Source organism: Ceratina calcarata, unplaced genomic scaffold, assembly GCF_001652005.2.
Source record: "Ceratina calcarata isolate Rehan_Ccalc_2016 unplaced genomic scaffold, ASM165200v1 scaffold315, whole genome shotgun sequence".
NCBI classification, from domain to species: domain Eukaryota; kingdom Metazoa; phylum Arthropoda; class Insecta; order Hymenoptera; family Apidae; genus Ceratina; species Ceratina calcarata.
In genome coordinates this window covers 50,663-58,853 of record NW_017154104.1, presented here as the reverse complement: position 1 = coordinate 58,853, position 8,191 = coordinate 50,663, and positions in this window count along the sequence as shown.

Below are 8,191 nucleotides of genomic sequence, written 5' to 3'. Positions count from 1 at the left end.
GTTTATGCAAATTGTCTTAATCATAATCGATATTTTAAACAATTTTCAGTAAAAAATGAACATTAAAGTATTTAAATTATTGTAAGCAATACTCGGTGAAATGTAAATATTTTTACCGTTCTGGTTATGCAATATTGATAAATTCTCTGCTATGAGAAGTTTGTCCCTGCGTTGGAAATTCGTTCTTCAAAAGCGATCCTTACTATACTTGCATAATTTCAGGTCTCATAATCATTCAGTTTCCACATTCCACAGTTTCACTTCCCATTATTAAAATCACAAGCGGAAACAATGTTTTTCTATTAGTTTTCAGTATGAACTGGTATTTGAACACCTGTGATCGCACTAATAGTGCTACTGATAATTCTTTATCTTTAAACGCACAACTTACCAAAATTTAACTAACAATACTCACAATAGTTTTACCTCTTATATTTAAACTTCAAACTATTTTAAGTTGGCAGATATAGTGTGATAAGATCTGACACGTGGGATACGAGTATTTTAAGAGTTGCTTCAATTCACAATTATTTTGAGCAATTTTCTGAACGTCAAAGGGAGTTGTTAATGTTCACCGTAGTTCTCAGAAACGACTCATGATTATTTTGAGCGATCCTTGCTCAAAACTCAGAGTCACAAAGTCCAGCCAACTTTTTGAAAACTCAATTATAAATAACCATTAAATTGTTCTATAAATAGCAGACTTCGACGATTATCAAATCTTTCCACTTCAAATTTAGCCGTCAAACTTTTTGCCACCAACAAACCACTCAGACTTTTCAAAACATCACAACGAACGTACGAAGAAATTCATTTTTATTCAATGTTCTGACAAACACTGTTTTCAAGCAGATTGTTGACTGGAATAGTTAAAAAACGCTGGAGGAAGTGGGGTATTTCGTGCAGAGGAAGGGGGGCGTTTGATCGGACACGCGTAAACTTGGCGGTAGGGGCCGTGAAATCGAGGTTCCACGCGATTTTAACGACGGTAGCGACGACTAAACGCGTTGATGTTGCACGGACGACGCCGGTAGACTGAGCGTCGCGACGTGCCACGGCGCCGTGGCTTCTCCCCCTTGTGTTCGCGACGTCTCGCTCTTTTTCCCCTCTCTCACTCCCTCACGATCCCGTTCTCTTTCTTTCGAGCATGTAATACTTATCTCTTTTTCTGACCATCTACTCACCGATCTTCATCCGTGAGTCATACCATTTGAATATATAATTTCACTAATTCTGAACAAGTTGTTCATTGACTTTCAACAGAGCACAGTTGATGCAATCATGCTGATACGACAGTATCGAGCTTAGAATTAAGTTCTTATGTAATATATGTATAAACAATGTGTTTAGAAAGAATTGCATGCCATGACATTAAATTAACGATAATCATGATTTAAATAACACGAGTGAGTTCTTATCAAACTTTTGGAGGGACAGTAGAATGCTTTATGAATAGCACGATTTCACTGTAATGATGCTGCCACTTGTAGCTACACACCTCTATAAATTTTCACTTCGCTCGGATTGATTAACGAGCTGACGGAACGTTTGACGAGTGCAGTGAAGTGTCGATTATTCGAAATACATTGTATAGTGGCATTTGAAGCGATCCTCGTTAAATGGATTCCCACTCGTAAATCTTATTAATATGGTCTCTCATTACACACCTCGACCTGTCTATGTATTCCATGTACTAATATTATAACCAATGAAAATATAATAAAACAAAATATTCGTACAATTGTGCAAAATAATGTAAGAAATAGAAAATAAATTTTATATATTTACTTCTTATAATTGGTGAACTCCCCTTTCTTCGACGTAATAGCATTTTTCCAGGAAATGTGAGACGGCTTGTCGTAGCTGTTGTCTTACATCGCGGACGTGGATGATTCCTCCGACGAACAGAGGGACCAGGGAAAATATCGCAGACTCGATCGTGACTTACCCAAGGGAGCAACGTGCCATTTGGACACAGACAGGAAGACTCGTCCTGTTTTCTCGGGCAGGACACGTGGTACTTTTTCTTGAGCACAATCGGGAACATCGGATATTGACCCCGACAAAATATATCTACTGTGTGTTACAGACACATTGCTCTTTGAAAATAATAGAACTAACTAAGCCTTCTAGGATCCCACAGAATAGTACGTTGTACGATTCAATATTAAAAAAGTTATTTCGTTTTAAAAAGTGTGCCAATACTTTTTGGAGCCAATGTAAAGTTTCATCGATCGGTGCAGGGAAAACAGTGCAATCTCATTTTAAAAAATGTTGATCACTTCATACTTCTACTATGCGTTCACCTACAAAATAGGTCACAACACCAGAATGCGCCTCCCTCGAAACCATTCAACATTATATATGAACATTCCTTGCTACGTAATAACGACAGAAAATCGAGGTGGTAATATCTGGTGAACCACCGTGTATAATACATGTATACACTTCCAAGTGTTAGAATACATTGTATAACGTATGGTCGATTGCTCGTGACTTTTTAATGAAAGCTTCTGAAATACAATTTACTAAAAGTATATGAAGAACGCGATTATTAAAAATAAATGCACGAGATTGTGTTTGGCCAACATATTGTCAAGAAGTCCAGTTATCAAGACATACTGAAATGCCGAGTTCTTCGCAACAATGAGATGGAAATAAATTTTGATGACGGTCCGCTCATTGTAATTTCCTTTCACTCGAATAGATGTTTACACAAGCCGACCCTCCCTCTGCTTACTCAAAATAACTCCTCATTAATAATGAAACCGGGTTATAAAAGCGGTTACATTAATCTTTTAACAACCCACGTGGACGAAAATAGTTATTCGCTGTTTCGCGATGAAACCGTCTTTTATTAAACGTTATTTTCAATCTCATTCAGCATTTTTCTTTGTAAACACAAGTGAATGCATTAATAAACGATTTTCTTGCAATTTCTTTCAGAAACAATGAATTACAATTCAACCCTCCTTTATAACAAAGTCAAAGGGTTATTTTAACATGTCACGTTTCGAAGTTTTTAAAAGAACAAGAATAATATACTTTAATTTATGCATTATTTTCATGCTTAAACATTTTAAAGTCGTAATATTAAGTCTTTATATTTTCATATATTACCTGCATTCTTTGTATTCTTTGCACACCACTCTATGAATGCATGTATTTATATAACTTTATTGTAAAACGTTACACAGTATTTACGTAAGGGATTAACACTTAAATATTACAAATAAGGCAATCATTACTCATCAAGAATTTTTATAAGCTTTAACAGCTAAACTACAAATAAAGTTCCAAAATAGCACTTCATTAGCTACCGGATGAGTCAAGTTATCTACAGAACTGTACAATCAACGAACAGCTGCAAATGGAGACCGAGGAAGATTGATGAACCAAGTGCGAAAGGAAAGACAGGAGGAAGTAAAATTCCTGAGCCACTGCCACGGCTCTCTTTTGTTTTCCACTCTCGTCCTCCCACCTGTTTAACAATCGTGTTACCCTCGAAATGGTACGGTCTTTCTTACATCCTCCGAGATGGAATTTTCAGATTGTGAAAACGAATCTGGGCGACGAGTCGTTGCTTCTAGTAGAGGAACCGAGGAAAAGATGAAGACGACTGGCAACTGTGATTTCGTAGTGACAAGGGTGAACAAGTTTTTGTAGTGCCCCTGGGGACCGTGGAAAGTTCTGTGACAAGGGACTAAAAGGCTGAGGATAACAGAAAATTTAGGGCATGGATAAGTACGTCTCGCTGGATTCAGATTGATTACGACCATATTTCTGGTCGTAACATGATTTCCTGTGTTAGTAAAGCTTCCTTCATTTTTAACCAGTTAAGTGTGTTTGACGACTATATCCGTCATGGAAGAATGGCAGAATTTTGTGTTATGACGGCTATATCCGTGAATAAATTCATTCATTTTCTAAAATAAAGTCGTCTTTTTGACCCAATATTTCAACAGCGCCACTTACTCTGTGTTTGACGACTATATCCGTCATCGCTTGATTATCGCGACACACACTGGGGCGCACTTTGCAAAATGATCGACACAGTTAACTGGTTAAANTTCATTTCCAATTAAAATATATTAACTGCTGCATGAGTCAGTTCACTGATTAAAATAAATAACTTTATAATTAACAGAAATATAAATGTATAAGTAATAAAGTACAATCGAAATTCCTTTTGAATTCCAATTAGTTCGTTTAACTTCTTTAAAATTTTAATTGGAATACATACAAGACTAATGTTAAAACACAAGAAACAAGAAGTATATATTTCGCATCTGCAAATTTCCAAATGATCGACGCTGTTATAAGCCAAGTGTATCACAGGATGCGAACAATTGACCCGATTTCTTGGGGAGCGGATATTTATCGAAATTTCGTACGTTTACCTTAACCCAGTGAGGTGTCCTTCTAGTAGAAAAATGGATTCGCTACGGCTCCCGGTGAAACCTAATTCAATGAGGACATCCAGCACGTGCCGGGATCATCCATTCATATTATTAACTGAAATTCATTCTAAGGAACACGACGTTCGAATCTATTACAACTCTAGACCGCATTCCAATTACCCAGTTTTCAAAACTAACATGTGATATTGTTATGAAATGAAAATCTGCGGACAAATAAAATGAACATGTCTATGATTTAGTTAAGAGTAAAAATTAAGAACCACATGTTTATTAAATGAAAACAATTTTATATTTCATTACAATAAATATTTTAAAGATTTTATGATATACAAAGTACAGATAAAGAGAAAATTATAAAATAAATAAGCGATAACCTACATACATATGTACATATATGTATACATACATATAATGTCTGAATCGAAACTCAAGTGAAACAGGTCGATCAAATGTCAGACGTCGGCAAGCTCGGTTTTCGGTGTTGCTCGGAGCGCGGCGAAGGAACAATATTTTCGTGGAAGATATTTTGGCGATGTGACAAGCGGAGCCGAGCATCGAAATTTTCGCGTATTTGACAAATGATAGCAGACAATGTCGTGTCGACAAAATGATTATCGTCGCGCGGCCTTGAACGAATTTCAGATTCCACAGCTTCTCCAATTGGAATCTCCGTACTGACAATGAGACAAGCTTTCGATATATGCAATGCAACGATTTTAAGAACTTCGTTGGATTCACAAAAGATACATTCTTCTTTTATATGGAAAATTGAAAACGATCGGAATCAGCATTAAGGTGTATATCACATATTAAAAACTTACAGCTGCTGAATAATAATTAGACTGCGGATAAACTCTGTTACAATTTTATTTTGCATAAAAATCGTCTGGCAATAATAATAACAATAATAAAGTTATATAGTTCGGATGATGGCGAATTATTGTCGAGAATTTTGCAATATCCGACGAAATTGTCTGAGAGGAAGCCTATTAAATTGGTTACCGACTGAAAGAACTTTAGATAGACTCCGGCCAAGTAGTAAATCACGGTTGGATCGATTGGACTGAAGTTGCTAGTAAAGAGAACTTCGTTCAAGAGACATAACTCGATATAGTGCAAGAACGGGTAGTCAGAGTCTGAGCAGTACTCGCCGTGTCTCACAGCTGACTCAATTAGAAAAGTTTCATAAACACAATTATTAGGAATAAAGATTTTATTAATCACAGTTTCTTACAGATTCTTTTTACATTATCCTACGTTTTAATGACAGTGACAGTGAGATATAATATTTCTCGTACGTTACCTGACCTAATTAGACTGCGGATATTTATACAAATTCCTATTTACATGATTAATATTACAAAAACAAAATACATATAAACATTTGTTTTCTATTTATTATAAATTGTATTCCTTTATCATTTATTATTTATTATTAAATATTGTTCCTTTAAATTATTCAAAATTATTGAAAATTACCCTAAATGCACAAAGACTAAATATAACAAATCTGCATATTATTGAATATTAATGTAGCAAAATATTTAGATCACATTCTGATTTACCTTGAATATTTTCTATTTTTAATATCGTTATTTCCATGAATTCATAATATTAATCAAGGTAATGTAACCTTCGGAGAAAAGTGATTTAATAATTTTTTCTAGCACGTTTCGAGGGATTAAACGTAATTTCATGTTCCAGTGAACTCGAACGCAAGAACGAAGGAATCTTCTCGCGTGGACGTAACTTAAACGAGGGATACTACGTTCTGTCGTAACTCTTGGCATCGAATCGGGTCGAAGCAAAGAAGCAGCTGAAACCGCGTTACCAGCGGAAGTCCCGTTCACTTAGCAACCGATGCATCGGAAGTGTTGTAATTCTCAACGGGGCTAACTGTGGAAGAAGAGCCCTCGAGAGGTGGAAATGCTTGCAACTTTCTCTTTATAACTCGATTCTCCCCGAACGAACCACAGTTCGAGAAGTTTTTAATTGCTGCCAACGTACACAATAATGTCTGTGTAGTAGCGAGCTTAAATGTTACAACTGTAAATCTTTCTCTATTGTCAATTAATTTATATTCTATAAAAGTAATAAAGAGAAAATTGAAAAGCATTTTTGTTGATCTAAAGATGGTATTAGTACTTGATTACGTTTGTAGAACATAAAAGAAAATTAAAAAAGAATCTAACGATATACAATTATTGAAAGAATAATTCATTTTTCCTAAAACATAGAAAATAGTATTTCTTCACAATTTCTGTTTAATTTTAGAGTAGAACAATTTTAACAATGCTAGCAGAATTTATAATACAATTCTTATATTCTTTATATCGCATGACAAAGTGAAAAGTAACGGAAGGGAAACAAATGGGGAAATAGAATTCGCCTGAAATTCCGAGTAAAACAATGTGGTTCGTTACGCAATCAGGAAGGACGGGGACACAATTAAGGCAGGGAGAAAAAAATCTCGTTTAGCCGTGAAAAATTGTGACGACTTGTCACCGTGAATTTAACGTCGATGGAGAGTACGTCCTGTGTTAATGATTTCGTCTAGACTGTAGACAAAGGCTCGAAAGTGGAGCATCGTTCGAGGAAACGCACGCCCAACGGTGGAGATAACGATGCCACTTTGCGCGGTGAATGCAACAAGATTCGCGGAGGTATCCTTGATTAATGGTCACGATAACGGCGACAATAAGAAAGATCGATTCGAATTGTCTTCTGCGACTGGAATTGGAATTGGAACTGGAACGGGTCCTGAACAGATCAAACGAACGTAGATTACTCCGTTCGAGACTTAAGTGTGTCATTTGGTGCGCGAGATAAAACGGAATCAAACTCTTCTTGCGCAATTTCGAAGTTCCGAAGATTTCAAACATCGCATTAAGATTATATGAACCTTTACACAAAAACAATGATAAAGCATTGAAATTTGAACAGTTAGTAAATNTTCAATAAAAAAATGCCAAAACTGTGTATTAGAATATTAGAACTTATGCGTTAAAAATTCCTTATGGCTGAGAAAAACATGTTGAATTCTTTTATAAACCTTACTCTTCTGTAATTATCATTTTTTGTAAAAGTTCATTGCTTCACATATTGGGCACAGTTTTTTTATTACATGTCTTAAACTTTTGGTAGAGATCTTACGGCTCATACAGCCTTAAAACGAGAAGGAGTAATTTATGAGATACGAGGAGTTATATGCAATCAAAGTAACATTATTAAAAATTTGATAACTATAAAAATCGTTTGAATATGACTACTGACTTGTTCGTGAAAAAGAATTTTAGTGTATAAAGGACACCTGTTACAAGTTATACAGAACATCCTGTAATTTGTTTACAATTTACGTTTTATTGACACATCAACTATCTTGTAGTGAATATTTTCCAGACATTTTGAATGTCTGTAGCTCTGCCAATGGACTTCATCTGGGAATGGGAGTTCGATGGAATTTTCGAACAGCTTTCGAATAGCTGTTTTAAAAATTGAATGCGAGAGAGAAGGAGAACTTTGTATTTTTTATCAGGTCGAAATGGCATCAGTGTGTACTACCAAAATTGATTGAAAGGAATACATCGATTGGGCATTTCTGCACTTCGTTCGACGTTCTGCTGCTATGTAGATTTCGATTCGTGAGATCCAACTAGAGTGTATTGAATTTGGCATAAATAAATTTGATACATCATACATAGGGAAAACATAAACAAATGAACTTTCGATATATCGATACAACTGATCGATACAATATTTTTACAAATGCT